Source organism: Phalangium opilio, unplaced genomic scaffold (assembly GCF_054372755.1).
Source record: "Phalangium opilio isolate 3A_F unplaced genomic scaffold, DU_Popi_V2 ptg000011l_1, whole genome shotgun sequence".
In the NCBI taxonomy this organism is placed as follows: Eukaryota; Metazoa; Arthropoda; class Arachnida; order Opiliones; family Phalangiidae; genus Phalangium; species Phalangium opilio.
The window spans coordinates 5,591,286-5,609,968 of NW_028324147.1; the positions used below are offsets into that span (position 1 = coordinate 5,591,286).

General features: G+C 37.8%; 1 protein-coding gene across 1 annotated transcript in view; it reads right to left on the bottom strand.

Moving 5' to 3' along the window:
* Nucleotides 1-18,683, bottom strand: part of LOC149710061 (lysosomal cholesterol signaling protein-like) — a 138,553-nt gene that overhangs the window by 23,200 nt on the left and 96,670 nt on the right. Inside the window, exon 2 of the mRNA XM_089860756.1 lies at nt 6,350-6,483. The gene's annotated coding sequence lies outside the window, so the exon portion shown is untranslated. The remainder of the gene's footprint in view (nt 1-6,349; nt 6,484-18,683) is intronic.

Sequence of the window (18,683 nt, forward strand, 5' to 3'; positions counted from 1 at the left end):
ACAAGGGGAGCATGTTGGTAAGAGGTAATATCATAAGATTATAAGTGATATGTTCCATAAGTGTGACACTACCTATACTTCGTAATGCTAGAGACTTACAGCTCGAGCTAGTTCGAGAACGACAAGCGAGAATTGACTACGCTCTGTTTAGCAGGACTTTCATCTCCCCATTTAGTCTGCATTACTAAGCCTTTGACAGCGCCTCACCAGGCGTCGCTTTACCTCGAATCTATGACCAACGTCACTTCATGAATCATGACAAGCTCCAGTTTGTAACCAAAGACAAACTTATGGAACATATCTTATGAACTTATGCCAATACTGAGGGTTGCCTACCCCTTTATTTAAATCAAAAAGGTCCATTCAGGGCAGGGTTTGCAGACGCCCTCTGTGAACAGCGTTAGTCAAACTTCTTTAGTAAAAACTATGCGTCGAAAAAAATCGGCACTATCACCTGCCCTTTAAACTCAGTTCTAAATACTTAAAGAGGTAGTATAAGTACTTACTCTAGGAGCGAAATTTCAAACTCGATCCTTCAACGACAACGAAACTAAAGCGAACCGCGCCCTCTATTTCCTACCCAGAAATGAAATCGACTGTTAAAGCTGTAAAACGAAGTTAAGATCACGTGATAAAGCTCAATTACTCCATATTCAAGCCTTCCCTTTTCCATCTTAAGGAATCATTTTCGATCAGGGGCCCTAAATTGCTTAACGTTGCTCGATTTTTTTTTCTTATTTCAACCCCCCCCCCCCGGCGGGTGCGGGTAAAAGTCGTTTGACCCCGCCCTGAGAAATTAAGAATCTAAAAAAAAAAAAAAAATGCTTGCATAAAAGAATTCTTTTTCAAATATCATTAACGAAAAATGGAGCAAGATACCCGAAGATGAAAAGTTGAAAAAGTAATCAGCTTTGAAAATATCTTTTAAAGAGATTGTGACCTAACGTTAACTAAGACGCGATTCTCATCAAGGTAAGATTTTCTCTTAAGCATGGTTTTCATGAGACCGAATTGTGGAGCAAAATATGATGGCAAGTTATTTTCACGCAATTGCAAATGATGTGGAACAGTTATATTCTAGTTAACATTAACACGGCCCTAATTCATGTCTGCTCAATCGCCTGCTTTGCTTTCTCAAGAAATATCTAACGTCATTGTCATGAATGTCGTCTGCTCTAGACCATAGGAGGAATAAAAAGATATCATTCTATTTTTGTCTAGACGTTGCATTATCGCATCATTCATTGCGTTACACAATACAGGCCTATGATTGGCTGAGGAAACTTTTGATTGCCGGAAATTAGAGCTTGACCCTTTTCGTTTCGGTTGACCGTGAAAACCAGCCTTAATGCAACAGCATTTATTGTAATTTTGCCTAAAAATGGTGGTTCCATAAACTTATTGTCATAAGTCTCCGATCTACAAATGAGCAGATAAAAATCAAAGCACCCGATCCAAGGTTTTGAAGTAACACTGTATTGTTGTAGACTTACGCTCAAAAACATACGGTTGTTTTTCACGTTATTACCCAGCTACTTATTTCAGAAACAATTTCAACCTCCCTTTGTTACAAATTACTTTATTTGAAGCTATAATTATATAAACGGTGGCGCCATCTAAATGTACTTGTTAGACGTTTAACTCCTTATTTCTTTTCTTTTTTTTACAAAAAGCGGTATTTCCAAAGCACCTTAGGTTCCGCTTGAGATACAATATAATGGCACTTACGCTTACGTAAGATTCAGACGTCATTGATTGGTTAAAAGTTAGCGAAGCTTAACGATCGGGGAAGATAGAAGTGTCCTTAGGTCTGGAAATCCTTTAATCACTTTATCAAGCCGGGAGAGAGCTCTCTAGGAAGTGATTTATTGTCGCGTCAATTCCTCTTGATTGAAAATTTAAATCTTACAAATTGCAACGTACGGGTTTAATTAGCCCAGTGTTACGCCTAAAGTCCGTTCCGTTGAAGGATTAATTCAGATCTACTTGAATAAAATGGCCTTTGATTTACGAAGTCAGTCAACAAAATGTAGATTTGTTACATAATGCGATTTAAGATTGATCTTATAGCCTTAATGTGACGTCACCCATGCTATTTGCCCACAGTCACACTAAGGCTTCTGATATAGCTCCATTTCAAACTTGACAAGAATAAATATTATTTCTATTGACACTATACAGATGAAATAAAATGGAACCTAACTTTGCTAGATTTGGGGGTTCCATTGAACCAAGCTTAATTATCTCGAATTAAAATTTAAAATAATATTGTATATTTAGTCACGATACATATGGGGTTTTCAATTGTGAAGTTAAGAAGCAGGGGCTTTCGGATTTCTCATTGTCGACGAAGCTAATTTCTGAGAGCGTCAATATTGAAACAAGGTTAGGTTTTGGGAGAAAAGCAGTTGAGTTTCTGTATATATAGTTTGAACAAACAAAGACCAATATTTGCCAAACGAAGGCTTCACCATTTTCTAAAGTTAACTATAATAAACTCGGGGGGTAAACCGAGGACTAAATTCGATCAAATAAAACGGACTTCCAAAAGCAAAAATTTGCATCGTTCGATTTATTTTAATTATCATTAAACAGAGATACGACCACTGAACGAGCCATTACCGAAAATTTAATTTAAAGGGAAGCTGACAGGACAATTTAAATTTTCAATGGGGAAAACAACTAACTAATTTCTTCTCTTAATAGCGTCAACATTTTTTGTGAAACAAGTTCGACACAAATGGTGTGGTGAAGAAGTTGAAGTACTACAATTTTATCTTGCAAACACACGGAAATATTTTGAAATTAACATGTTTTTATATTATCAGTGGAGACTACGAGATCACTGAACTTTTGGTCGAAGGTGGGACTACAGGTGTCTTTCAGTATTCAGCATTAGCATAAGTTTATAAGATATGTTCCATAAGTAAGACACTACCTATATACTTCGTAATGATAGAGACTTACAGCTCGAGCTAGTTCGAGAACGACAAGCGAGAATTGCAGACTACAGGCGGTTTTACAGGACTTCCATATTCCGATTTAGTCTGAAATAAGCCTTTGACAGCGCCTCACCAGGCGTCGCTTTACCTCGAATCTATGACGTTTCACCAAAATCAATTCATGACAATTCCTCAGTAACCATTGAGAAACTTATGGAACATATCTTATGAACTTATGCAAGTAGTCTTTCACAAATTACACTATTGCATGGTCAGATGGCGCTACAGACAGAAATTGCAAAATAACCCTCGTTTATTTAAAGTTCTTATATACTTATGCTATAAATCTTTCCCAGCATGGATCAAAATTTGTGTCGAAAGTTATCTCTGGTGCGAACTAGCTTTAACAAATAAAAATTGCAAAAACAAAGAAATGTACCAACGTTCTATCCGAGAGACCGAGACGCCGAAGGCAAAGTGAAATCTCACTAGATAGTAGTAATGTTAAGGTGGCGAGGGTCTTCCTAAAAGGGGCCATATTTCAAGGGTTCCCATCTCAATCTCAACCGTAAATACACAGTCTGGTCCCAAGAGAGACATCTTTAAGGTGTCCTTACATCTGCAATGTGTCTTCGCGAGAGAAAAAAAAACTAAAAGAAATCTTAGGTTAGAGTTAGGCTTAGAGATGACTTTGCTGACAATCGATGTTGACAGGGAACCCTAACTAAAGGGGAACATTAAATACACTTTATATCTTTGGACATTTATGGTTGCCATCTAGGGAAGATCCGCTCCGTTGAGTAACATTGATATCAAAGGTGTTTTTCTTTTTTTTAAAAATTGCAAGTTTTTTAAAGGGGCATTGTAGTTCTAAATTTTATAGTTTTTAGACAGGATGTGATGTCGCTAACCTAACCAAGCCCTTACTTCAGTCCGACTCATAGCCCAGTAGAGAGCCCCTCCCTCCAACCCGTAACGAAAATTTTAAATTATCTTATTGGCTCACTTAAACTACGTTTTGATAACGTTGCTGACGGGGACGGCGAAAAATACGTAATTCCTTTTTACCTCTGTCGCTATGACCCCACCTCTTCTTTCATGCCCCTCCGTTCCGTGGAAAGGGGGTCCGGGACTTTGACGCGCGCCCACATTACGCTGTTCTCCATTCCTACTTCTAAAATTAAATCTATCCCTGATATTGCGGACTCTAGAACAACTCAACGTTTAAAATTAAACAGTTTTCGAACCATTTTCATTTTACCAGATCCGTTCATATAGTTTAAGCTCCAATTACAATGACCAAGGCTTAGCTTTAAGCCTATTTAGATTAAATTCCAACATCCCTTTAAAGGTTGATTTCGATTTTCCTTTGCCTTTTGTTGGTCGAGCAAAATAATAGAGAGTGAAATTGGGTTGCGGGGGAGTTTGAGAACTGTGTGTTTTTTTCTTTTTTGGGTTCATCTCTTAGTTTTTTTCCCCAAAAATAAAGGAGTAAATCCATTGGGGAAAATCTCTATTTGGTTCCTACGTTCCTAAACGTGGCTGCCAAGGCCCATAAGGATAGACCGCCAAGGGTTAGCGAGATAAAAAGAAGGTTTTGTTTGCGTTCTTAGCATGCCCACAAAGGATAAGTAGATTTAAGCTTCTTTTTTTCTGTCTTTTGAAAAATGTCCAAACGATGTTGTTGAGAAATTTTTATAGAGATGTAGGTATACTTTGTATTAAAGTTTTTTTTTCTCGAAAAGTTATATTAAGTTTACGGTTGGAATATTTCAAAGGATATGATTGGATTAAGTATCTTGTGATATCGTACCGGAATATACTATAATATACTCGGACTTTGAGATGGGTAATATAAATTTTTCGGCCAATGTTAAACTATAGATAGAGCTCTCTCAGTTGTGACGTCAGTGCTCAGGTGAAACGTTACGGGCTTAGGTGTGGCAGTGGGCGGCTTTGTTTGGCACCGCTTTGGTTTTACGGGTAAATAGCATGGGTGACGTCACACTAAGGCTTCTGAGATAGATCTACTAGTAGATGGAGGATACCAAAGGCTTTTGAAGATAGACAAGTTCCAAGATTTCATTCGGGAGCTACGCGAAGGAAGGGTCTTGTTACTGGAGTGTCAAAGCAAGTCTCGGCTGTGGTTTAGTTCAAATACGGACAGATTTAATTTTAGAAGTAGGAAGGAGACCGGTTAGTATTTACTTCAGCCCGACTCATAGCCCAGTATAGAGCCCTTCCCTCAAACACGTAGCGAAAAGTTTAAATTATCTTATTTGCTCACCCAGACCACGTTTTTATGACGTTGTCGACGGGGGAACGAAAAATACGCAATTCATTTCTACCTCTGTCGCTATGACCCGCCTCTTCTTTCATACCCTCCCGTCCCGCCCACATTACTCTGTTCTCCATTCCTACTTCTAAAATTAAATCTATCCCTGGTTCAAACAAATGATACTAGGTGCTCCCAGAGTCGACTCAAGGGGTGGAGATAACTGGCCCGCTATTGGTTCCTGCCTGTGCCTTTGGCTAGGTAAAATTGGTGTTAGGCGCGACAAAGTATCCTACATTTGATTTAATTGTCTTCAAACCTGGAGGTTTATTTCGACCTCAGTTGTTTTAACCTCAAGGATTTAACTGCATCTCTTATAAACTTAAAGTCCTGACGAGACAAAATGTAGACTGTGTCAATAAGGACTGCAATATGAAGAGAAAGCTTTGGTTTTGTTTATTTATTTATTTACTTACGCCCAGATTGTTGTGGTCTCAAGTATTTAGTTATCGCGGGAGAGAGAACAAGTAGGGAGGGCTAAAACATGGTCGAGGGGTTTAAACTTTATCTTTTATAGAACAAACGTTTTAACACTTAAACAGCGAGGTGAAGTGCAAGGTGTTGAGGAATATTTCGTTTCATTATTTTGCTTATTTACTTAAGCTCTGATTTTATTTCGGCCCACGTGTTTGTTTTAATTGGACACAAACCATTGTATCTTAAGTCCTCAACGCGTTAAATTGCCAGAGCTCTGACGTCCTAAAGCTATTTTACATCGTAACCCAATTAAAATAAATAGTAAACTCATTATCTCCTAAATTTATCTGGTTGTATTAAATTATCTCAATTTGGATCTGAAGTCGTTTGAAGTCTATTTCTAACCAAATACAACTTTTTTTTTTTGATATAAACCTTCTTAAGTTTTGTAGTTCTTCGAAATTTGTATAGTTGTGGGGGAAAATTTCTCATTTATTTGCAGAACTTAAAATCTAGAAATATTGGCTTACAAAAAAGTCCACGTGACTAGCTTTTCTGTTATAAGTTGTCAAAAATAATATTTCCGAGAAAAATCTTCACCATTTCAGAATATATATTATTCCCTTAGATATTAATATAAATAAATTCAACTCACTTTGAAATTCTTCGAGTCGTTCTTGTAGACCTCTTCAAGTACTTAGGTTTCACAAACTCAGATCTCCACTTGATTCCGCAAAAGTACTTGGGTAATACGTTTCAAGAAAAACACAAAATCGAAACTAGCGCCACCTACGAACAAAAATTGAAAACCCGTATTAACTAACCACTTGATAATTTAAATAAACCATTTTGAAAAATTAGGCTTAGCAACACAATCCGAAGAACAACCTTCAACTTGGAAGCGCCAAGAATACTGAGGGAAAAAATTATCACCCAAATAAAATAAAAAAAAGCAGACGACAGACAACTCATTAATATCGAACTTTGACAAGCGGAAGATCAAAATAAAATGACAGAGATGAACCCCTCCCCTACCCTACCCTGAAACACTCAGGGACAGGGGACGCGGGTTAAGAGGTTTTAGGGGAATTCACCAGGGGGCGCCGGAGTAATTTTTTAAAACACCAGCAAAAAAAAGTGAACAACGCAAACGCATTAAGGTCACTGGGCGGAATTAATTGCCATAAAAAGCTTCGCCAAATCTAGCTTTAATAATACAAAAAAAGGGTTTAGCCTAAGAGGTGTTGGATACTTGCTAGTTTAGGATCTTCAATAACAAAATATAACTTATCATAATTTCATAAGATATGTTCCATAAGTTTGTCAATGGCTACAAACTGAAGCTTATCATGAAGTGAATGAGGTAGGTCATAGATTCGAGGTAAAGCGACGCCTGGTGAGGGGCTGCCAAAGGCTTAGTAATGCAGACTAAATAGGAAGATGGACTGCAATTTTACCGAGTGTAGGACTTCAATTCTCGCTTGTCGTTCTCGAATTATATCGGGCTGTAAGTCTCTAGAATTACGAAGTCCAGGTAGTGTCATACTTATGGAAGGAACATACCTTATAAACTTATTGTATTAATTTGACAAATTCTGGGGTACCTTTATGAATGACCCCCCCCCCCCCAAACACACCACTAACTAGCGCCAAAAATATGCAGAACCAAAGAAGGAAGCGGAGAGGTTTTGAACCTATAATATTTTGAATAAAATGGGAAAATCCCGATTAATGTCCTTTCCCTTGTTGCTTCATCCTCTATCAATCAATATCAGGCATGGAGAAATAATAGTAAAAAATGAAGTGGATGTATATACATATATTTGGGGAGACACATACATGTACGTCTATAAGCATGGCGTTGTAAATGGCTGACCATTTGTCATACAAACATTAATAAATAGACCGCCTATAGCCCCGCACTCCCAGAGTCTCGCTTGTTCCTTTAACAATTCATCGTCATTGGGAACTATCAGTGAGTTAGGCTTAAGTTAGGCCCGAGTTAGGCTTGCTTCCCTTCCCTTATCGTTGTGAAACAGATAGGACTGTACTTGTTTGATTAATCAAACACTAAGGATATCGTTCGCATCATCAATCTATATCAAAAAGGCTAAATCGATATACGCCTATGGTTCCAAAGTATACCAATAAAAGCGTGCATTGCGAACAAAACTGTATTATTCAAACAAACACATCAAGAGAGAACGTTAATATATCAACGAACTTGGCGCCCTGCTATAAAAGTATTACGAAATGTTTTATGTTATAGACCCAGAACTTATCGCAACGTGTTGAACTAAGGACCAATATAAGATACCCAAGAACATGTGAATAGTCTATAACGATAATTCTACCTTACTATTAAAGGTTGACAACATGGCGGTGATGCATCAGAGAACCTTGTTTTGGGGGGGGGGGGGTAAAACGTACTTGGATCTTACTAGGAATACATACAGTTAATCGGAATCATTGTGTACCTCGCGTTGCAACCAACGAATGAAATTACAGTTATGAGACTTGACGAATAATACTAAAGACACAAAAACAGCATAGAAATTAACGTTGGAGATATGGGGTCATAATAATTCCCAGTAGCTGTATGTATTCCTGGTTTAACTAAGCCCCGGACCCCCTTCCCCGGAAAGGGGGGTATGAAAGAAGAGGCGGGTCATAGCGACAGAGGTAAAAAGGAATTACGTATTTTTCGCCGTCCCCGTCAGCAACGTCATCAAAACGTAGTTTAAGTGAGCCAATAAGATAATTTAAACTTTTCGTTTCGTGTTGGAGGGAGGGGCTCAATACTGGGCTATGAGTCGGACTGAAGTAAATACTAACCGTTCTCCATTCCTACTTCTAAAATTAAATATATCCCTGATAAAACTAAACCCAGTCAACATAAACATATATCATGACGTTAAGAAACTTTCCCCACTGAATTTTTCAAGCCACTTCTCTAAATTCACTTACTGTTTTTATTGTAGTCTACGAGTTGCTTAATTGTCTCAAAACAAACAGTTTAATTAGTGTTTATCAACAGGAAACCATAGTACTTAAAGACCAACACCTCGAATTTCATCGAATCCCAGGTTAGCTAGGTGTTCCTAACCAATACAGCAACCCTGCCTTATACGTCAGAATTCAGAAGAAAAATAAGACTAAAGTATCCCAAGAATGATCTGCGGAATTCAGTCTTTTACTTATGGAAGCAAGAATTTCTCTATGGGCCCTAAGTGTATTGACTGTACCGTATAATAAACGGATAGTAAGAAGTCAGCCAATGAAAGGAAAGGTCTACATAGGAGGCTAACGACTGTCCAAGGACTCGTAACTACGAACGAGGGTAATGGATTGGAAACTTGAAGCAGCTACGAATCCCGAGTGAACTAGACTCCCCAAAAAAAATCATTTCTAGAACAAAACTAAGAAAATATTTTTTCCTTTGGTGTAGCGCCAGGGTTGCCGCAGAATTTCCAAATTGAATGTCCCTGACGTTCCCAGATTTTCCCTGACCATTTAAAGTCCCTTTCCCTGAGTGTCAATTTAACCTTTCCCTGACATTTTCAAGCCTATCTTCATAATTACTGACTATCACATGATTTCCAGGTACTGTATCAACCCTGCATACTATAGATAGTCAGACATTCACTTTGGAATGGTTAAAACAAATCTTAAACCACGGGTTTCAAGCAGCCATTCATAAATATGGACCTCCACTAATGGTACATAACATACAACGTCCATTTCGCATTCCGCTAACACCTTCGAAATCCCCGAAAGGCTAGGTCTATTGTGCAAAATACGTATTATCATTTAGTGGTTGATACACGCGTACGTTTATGGTCGTAATAATGTGCTAAGACAATATAATCTTGATCTAAGGACATAAAGTGCCTCTAGTCGTTTTTCTCCAGTAAATGGTAATGACGCTAAGCAGCCATATTTGTCATTTAAAACCCAGACAAAAGGGATTTAGAGAAGTTTTACAACTTTTTAATATAGTTTTCCTTGAACTTTAAAATTTGGCGCCATTTTTAACTGCCCATAACTTTTGCGGTAATGTACTTAGATAAAAATGAATGACACCATAAGAAGCTAGACCTAAAATACAGTAATTGCTCCGGGTTTCATGATCCCGACAAATCAAATAACTTCAACTACGGTTGAAACAGAGATAACAGTAGGTTGTCATTATTTCAACGCTTGACTCTTGGAGGAAAGAGATGGTGGAGTCGTATTCTTCGTACCTATAACGTTGCTTCCTTACCCCCATCTACAGACACGAAACCCTCCCAGCATCCTCGGTGGGTGTTTTGATGGGGTCGTACTGTTCAAACGTCCACAATGCCCTCTGTGTCTTAAAAATAGACGCTTATTCATGAAAATTTCAAATGGCGCTATGTGGCAGCACTTAACAATCCCCTACCTTTGAAAGGGTCTTGTGCAAGATACTCTGGGAGATTTTCATTGCCACACACGGCCCGCAAACATAACCCTCCATCTTACCTCTCCTCTAAGACGCAATCTCCGTTTAAAAATTTCTCTACCGTACTTTTGAATATTGAAATTTCTCATAGATGGTGCGACCTTACCCTACCCCATCCTTAAGCCTAAACTGCATTCTGTCGTCTGCTAATATTTATTACCTCGCTCTAAGGGAAAGGGGTCGAGAACCTTTGCCTTTTGTAAAATTTATCCTAGCTCTGTCTTTTCGCAAGTACAGGTTACTGTACGATATTAATCTTTCTTGAAAATACAACGCAATACATAGACGCGAACTTCCAAAAGGGTTCAGCAAGCGCCGAGCATCGAATAATAAAAAATGGCGCTGGCAGTTTTTCGTTCAACAAACTATTCATCACGCTTTTGAAGGGAGTTGAGACGCGATGATCTCCTCCAAAAAATGGAAGAAATTCAATTATTAATCCAGCAAGTCTCATTCGAGAAAGACGGCTCCTGAATTATTCAACGAGAGACCTAGGCCCATAGCTAGTTCTTACCCAATTCGTATATATATCGTGGTGGCACACCCCCAAAAAAAGAAAAAAAATGGTTCATAACGAACTCTGACTGACGAGGTCAGTTAATATTTAAAGGGCTAGTTTCCAATAACTACATGTTTAAAGCAAGCAACCAGAGAAGCGAGCGAGTTAGCTAGGCCTAACCAAAAAGTTTGACTCGATTTTTCTTCAGATGAATGTTGAATATTTAATGAATTGAAATTCAAGTCTCGTTCGTATTCATTTTTATTTAAAGCTTCCTCGCAAACTTCTCAGGGCAAATGTTCAAATATGTCAGTAGGTAATTTAGTTGCTGTAGTTTTATCATGGTAATTTAGCATTAAATTACCAGTGTTTTCGGGTGAAATTATTTTTAGCATTTGTGGAGCTCAGAAGTGCATACATTAATTTAATTGGTTAATTACAATATTAAAACCAATTTAATTTCTGGTTTCTCTGAATCAAATTTGGAGTTACCATATAAACATAGATATTTTCATCGAAAGTGAATGTGTCATATTTAAAATTAAAGATAATTTGAAATAAATCATAAGTTTATAAGATATGTTCCATGATAAGTTTGTCACTGGTTACAAACTGGAGCTTGTCACGAAGTGAATGAGGTAGGTCATAGATTCGAGGTAAAGCGACGTACGCCTGGTGAGGCGCTGTCAACAGCTTAGTAATGCAGACTAAATAGGAAGATGGAAGTCCTTCAAAATTATCCGACTGTAGGACTTCAATTCTCGCTTCCGTCGTTTTCAAACTAGCTCGAGCTGTAAGTCGCTAGCATTACGAAGTATAGGTAGTGTCATACTTATGAAACACATCTTATAAACTTATGATAAATGTCATAAACCAAGCAGAGCGTCTATCTTAGTATTTCACTGGTTAGTAGACGAATCACGTGGAATTAAGATAATCGTCAGCTGGTGAAATATCACTTTTCTGGTATAATAGGTCACGAGGTGTCACCGTAATCAATATTAAAATATACGTTTTGAAAGCTCTATACTCTACTGAACATCTCTCCTTAATGCGGTACACCATTGGTATCTGTCTTTGACTTCTAAAACATTTCTACCGCATACTGTCAAACCGGAACTTTCCACGTTAACGTTTTCCGGAAACGACTCGGCATCTTGGCGCTTTCGTTTAACAAAAAAGTCGTCGTCGGGAGGAGGTGGATTGCATTGCTCTCTCGCCGCCGCCTCGTAGAGTCATAATTGGATTTTAGCTAAAGGGCGACGGGCTTTTTTCCAGTCGATTTTCTACTTCTCAAACGACATTCCGAAAAAGTTCCCGCGTTGCTTGCTTGCCTTCAAACGATCTCATTTGTCAAGAAAAGCGCTCCCGGCTATAACGTTGTACGTTCCCAGCATCGTTTTGCATAAAATAGGAACTATTTCTATGTCCCTGTCCCGTAGTAGTTAGTGTAGTGTAAAAATTATCGTCGCATCTCAACCAAAAGGTCTATTTATCTCATGAATCTCAAACTAAGAATTATAATGTTTATGCAAAAGTTTATAAGTTATGTTTCACTACTTATTTCTACTGTAATTCTAGAGATTTACAGCTCGAGCTAGTTCGAGAACGACAAGCGAGAATCGAAGTCCTACACTCGGTGGTGGTTAATTTTGCAGGACTTCCATCTAGCTCCTATTTAGTCTGCATTACTAAGCCTTTGACAGCAGAGCCTCACCAGGCGACTGTTGCTTTACCTCGAATCTATGACCTACGTCACTCACTTCATGACAAGCTCCAGTTTCTAAGTTACCAGTGTCAAACTTATCATGGGACATATCTTATAAACTTATGATTTAATCAACTGATTGTTCTACTAATTATAAGACCTATCCGCATAGTGAAACATCCAGGAAAAAATCTCCGAATAATTTAAAAGAAAAATTCAAATTAGTTTGAGATTTCATTGAATTAATTTGAAATTTGCACCTACGACCAATCACGTAACGCCCTGCCTTTATGTTAACAAAATTCCCGTATAGGACGCTGCATATCTCGTGCCACGATTGTCACAAGTTGCCAAAATTTCATTACTGGGCCTAAATATTATCAACGGATAGAAATAGAATGTAACAAAGAGCTGACTGTTTAAAATTCCTGGTGAGAATCGAGTAAATTCATTCATTTCCGTATTGAGTTGGCGAAGACATTCTTTTTGTAGACATATTAATGTATTATCTCTCTTCCTCATCTTCCGGAATAAAAAGCGGATCAAGTTCCTATTTCCATCTCGTTCTATTGTGTGTTTTAGACGAGTTTCACTAATGATCCTTATTTTCATCCATTTCTTTTTAGGTTTGAACTTAGGGTTAAGAATTTAAATGAACGTACAGACAGTTTTTCGACAATCAACAAAACAGCATTTCATTATTTATGCGTGAATTTTAGACAAAGGCTTAGTAAAATTTGAATAATGCGTTTAACAGTACGCGTACGTTGTTATGTAACTTGGAAACTCCCAGTGCATCGCTATACTGGATGTATTTATGTTATCATAAGTTCAGAAGATATGTTCCATAAGTTTGCCATGGGCCACCGTTTTCAAGTTAAGATTGTAAATAGTATTTTACGGACGACCCCTTAAATTTAACTTAGAAACTGTAAGACAATGATTTCTAATTTAATTAAGGGGTCATCCCTAAAACAATGAAATCATAACTCAAAAACAGTGTCCCTTGTGGCGAAATGGAGATAGAAGTTACACTTTCGACTCAAAATCGCCAGCCCAAAGAACATCTCCCTTAATTTATGTCATACTTATCAGAAACAACCTGTATAAACAAGTTATTTTATTGCAATCAAAGCTAACACGAACCTGTACTTAATTTTTCAACCGAGTGTTATCGCGATTTTCCCCAAAATAATTATATAATAAGTTAAATTTTAAAATGGTGACTTAACAGCTTACCTATGACACCTTCTGGCTTCGGAGCTCTAGCGCAAAGGCTCTAATCCCGCGACCGCGCTCGTTCAGTGTGCATTTGAATGTCATTTAATAATGAAAATGTGAGACATACAAAAGTACAGCAAAATGTACGTACGCTTCGTATTTTGCTCTATAACCGTTAAAACAGCTGGATTTCACGTCAAAATTATCGTTCCGTCTCCGACGCATACATATATTGGTCCTGGGAAATCGCACGGCGTTGAATATGGCGACACGGTGTAAAAAGTTAAGCTAGTATTAATTTCAAAGGGATCTAGGCCTAGTAGAGTTTAATTTCGACTTCCATTAAGGTTTTGCTATGTTTTAAATAAATTGAAATGTGAAAATTAAGCCCGATATACTTTATTATTTGAAAACCGAAAACATATCCAAATTAAAATAGGTAATTATTCCTGTAGGCAAAAATCTGTAGCCTGTGGGGCCAGGACTGACCCTTGACCCCATTCTAAACTATTTATAATTTAGGGTGTACTAGGGATAGATTTAATTTAAGAAGTAGGAATGGAGAACAGAGTAATCTGGGCGCGCGTCAAAGTCCCGGACCCCCTTCCACGGGACGAGGGGGGGGGGTATGAAAGAAGAGGCGGGTCATAGCGACAGAGGTAAAAAGGAATAAGGTATTTTTCGCCGTCTCCGTCAGCAACGTCATCAAAACGTAGTTAAAATGAGCAGCCAATAAGATAATTTGACTTTTTCGTTACGACGTGTTGGAGGGAGGGGCTCTATACTGGGTGGTCTACGAGTCGGACTGATGTAAATACTAACCGTTCTCCATTCCTACTTCTAAAATTAAATATATCCCTGGGTGTACTATTAGTACAAAGTTACATAAATAATTTCTAATATTGGTGCCACTCTCACTGACGGATTTCTCAGGGCCTAGCCTAGACATTGAACAAAAATATTTTTCATTCGTTGATGCCACAACTAATGGTATAATACCCAAGTACTACCAGGATATTGTTCTATAATGTTTTGCGATACTTTATAAAGGTTATAAATAATATAATTTATATTTTTTTTAAAAATAAGAGGAAGGTTTGTCGCATAACCTTCACATTGCCCTTTTAGACGTAAGCTGACACTTAAGGTAAACATCCAATTTATTATATGAAGTCACGTTTAGGGGCGTTTGACCCCAATTTAAAATTAACGTCTTGAGCTCTAAAAATAACTGAAAATAGTTCAACATGAATAGTGGAGCTTCAAATGGGACATAATACCAAAAAATGGGACACGACACTAAAATCGGGACACAACACAAAAAAACGAGACAGTAAATAAGAAATGAAAAAAAAAGGATTAACAAAAATTGCATTTATTTACAAACAAAGATTCACATATTTACATTGCGTCCTCGAACGACATATGCTTAAAATGACTTATTTTCACAGTGTACTTCATCAAGACTCACAATCCATGTATAAGCCTCGATTTTGAAAAACATATGTCAAGGGCGTAAGATTTAGAAAAGGTTTCCGTGTTTTAAAATTACACCGAAAAACGTGTAGGTTTGTTTATCAACGTTAACTTTCGGTTCTGTACTTTAATTTAAACAATTTTCAAAAATAAACCATAATTTTCTTTATTTGGTACTTTCTAGGTAGAGCGGTTTAAGCTAAAATTTCCAGTCTGCATTTACCTTCAACATTCCTTTCACATAAAAGTAATATAATTATAAATTCGATTTCACTTTCAGTCATCGGCCATTTCCACCAGCTTGACATTACGAGGTGAAATGAGTGACCTCATTGGTTTCCCAATTTTCGTACTGTACGATCTAATTTCCATTTCAAACTTCCGCCCATACATGTAAAGGCAGGCAATGTTTTAATGGCGATTTACAAAACATGAATAAAATCATTTTTCCACGTTAAATTTATTTAGAAGTTTTATATTAGAAATGATGATAATTCATTGAATATTTTACTTAATTCTTGTCTTATTTTGAATTTTGTAGCTTGCAAAGTTTACAATAGGGGGAGGGGCGTAATATCGTCGGCTTAATAAAGGGTTAAAACGGAACATTCATTAGTATGGGGACGCCTAAACATTAAACGTTATCAGTCCATGCACTAAAGTCCCCTTGTGTTTATAGCCATATCTAACGTCTTTGTCAATAGGCGAGACCAGAAGTAAGATGAGACTAGAAGTAAAGAGCTCTAGCGTTGGTAGTAGATTCTGGCACTAGTGAACAAATTTGAGGATTTTATGCCGCTTCCATCGCGCCTACACTTGAGAGAAAAAAATTGGTCGAGTTCCAAAAACATTTCCTACCCCCTTCCCCTAACCTAAAGCTGCGGAACACGGACGCTGGTGCTTGAATCTAGTTCGGCCGTCTACCGCCACGAGCGTCTCACGATTTGGAGGGAAAATTCAGAAACCGGTACCAGAGGGCCAACCGTTGGTGTGTTACCAAGAATATTCACTTTCGCCGAGTGAAGAATTTGGTTAGCTCGGTACTTCTAGTCTCATCTCACTTCTGGCGAGACGAATAGCGAAAAGCCTCACCCTGTATACATTCAGCAAGGAGCACTCATTCTTGAGATCCTCAAATATTTGAGCTTCGAGTTTTGGGTGTTGAAAAAACGTGAGTTTTTTCCCTGATTTTTTTTATCCTTTGCTCATTTTCCTCACAAGTAAAAAAAATCCAACAAGTTTTCTAAACTCTTCTTCTAAGTAAGCACGCATCTTACTTTTTTTAGATAAAGCCTTAAGCCTTAGCTTTGAAGGAAATTTACAAATAGAATAGGAAAACATTACATTCTATATATGAAAATAAACATCAGGCATAGGGAATTTTTTACCTTAACAAAAATAATGTATAGGGTAGTTTTCTTTTGCTTGTATTAAACCTTAGGGGAATTCACCAGGTCATAGAATTGTCTTTCTTTTCGATGCAACTTTAATTTGAATTTTGCGTAGGTATAACCTGTATGGTTCATACTAAGTGTAGACTATAGGTTTTAAGAAATTCATAGGGACTGGACTAGAGTTTCGATCGGTTTGGTGGTCTCCTTATGTTGTCAATAATAATTCCGAGATGGAACGAACTATTTTGTTGTAAGGGTACGAGTTTCACTCAATAACTGAATAGGGATTGGTTGAATACAATACAACGCCACGCCACCTAGCAGACGACTATTGAGTGGGGGAGGGGGGAAATGGAAAACTATAAGTCTCTAGGCCTATAGCTCTAGCAACAGCGAACAATGGAAATACTGTGTTCAATAGTACAACTCTCTCTCTCTTCCAGACTCTTTGGTCATTTTATTGGACTCAAAGGGACAGCGTAACTTCTAAATATTTTAAATGTATTTAAATAATCTTTAAATTTGATTAATTTAACTTAATTGTTAAGTTGTTGTTGAAACTTCTAATCTAGCTGATGTGCTAAGCCTACTTTGTGTTTTCAAATACACTTAAGAAGCTAAGCCTAGTATGAGATTTTACTGTTCAAAATTACGATCACAATAAGTCTATCATACTCTTAATAAGTAAGTTAGAAGGATATTTATAACTTGGAGGAATGAAGTGTGATACTGGAGTGACATAGTTGAGGCCATCCGTGGCTGTTTAAGAATACCAGCATGCTTTTCTGGCGTCAGAAATCATTGAGTGCCGACATCTCCACGCGGAAAAATTTAACTAGCTTAGTCACGTGTAAATATTACTTAGTTCTTGTTGCTATAACCAGCGTAGTCTATGCCCAACCTAAAACCAGGGTACTATGGGTAAAATTTACAGCCATGCATCGGAAAGGGCCTATTGACTCCTCCAGTATCAACATCCTCCCAGGCGTCAAGGTTATAAAAGGGTAAAGATGAGTCTTCGTAAACAAGTCTCCTGGACATGGAAACAATCAATCCGTACCCAAGAGATGATACGACAAAGGAAGGCAATCACAGGAGGTCACGCCTCACTTCAATCCCAGAGTGAAGGAGAAAATTTTAAACCAAGATGGCGCAGATTTCACTTAGATACACTTAAGCCTACTTTTCAAATAGATTCAAATAACGGAGTGACTATGATCTAGGTACGTACAAGTATCAATAGATCTTATCGATATAAAAAAGCGAGGGGGTAGACAACCCTCAGTATCGGGACGAAAAAGGGGAGCCACACTCTCACGACACAAAAAAGACTAGAGCGCAGGCGCCAAGAAGCGAGATGGAAGGCAAAGTTTCTACCCCCTTGTCTTTCCCTCTTGGTTACACACATCGAAATGGTCTATTGTAAATCTTCTCAAATGTTTCTGTACCCCTTGAAAGACGTCGTAGGTCTTGAAAAAGAGAAAGAGAGAGAACGAGAGAGAGAGAAGACTGCTTCTCTCCTCATACCACGTGAAGTTAGTCGGGGAAGCGGAATCCATAAGGGGCATTGGACAGAGGAATGAGATCTGAGAGGACTGCTGGAGAACAGAACAGAGGTCTGCTCTGGCGATACGCTTTTCCGATGATTTCTTCCTCCATCCCCCACATAACCAACCCTTAGCTGGATTCTTTCTTTCTCTCTTTCTTTCTTGAAGCTTCATCGGCCTTCCTCGCTTGACGAGCTCTTTTGCTACCCTCATAAATGCCTATAAAAAAGAAAGAAATCTCCTCCCCCTTTTACTATACGTTCATTCACTGCGAAGAACTATACAGAATAACACAAGAATGAAGGAATATAAAAGACTCGTGAGGTCTGGGATACTTGTCAGAACAATAGAACAATAATAAAAAAAGAAGAAAATCCTTAAGACTAAATTGAAACAGAAAACTAAATGATTCGCAACGTCTGTCTGTATACCAGTTCGGTGTTAAGATGGTTGGTTACAAGAAGATACATTGAAAATATAATACTTGGCTAATTTTATTATTGGTATTAATTGAGTTGTAATGATGAATTTGAATAATAAATATTAATTTACTATATTTATAAAGAGATAGATTTAATTTTAGAAGTAGGAATGGATGGAGAACAGAGTAATCTGGGCGCGAGTCAAGGTCCCGGACCCCCCTTCCACGGGACGGAGGGGT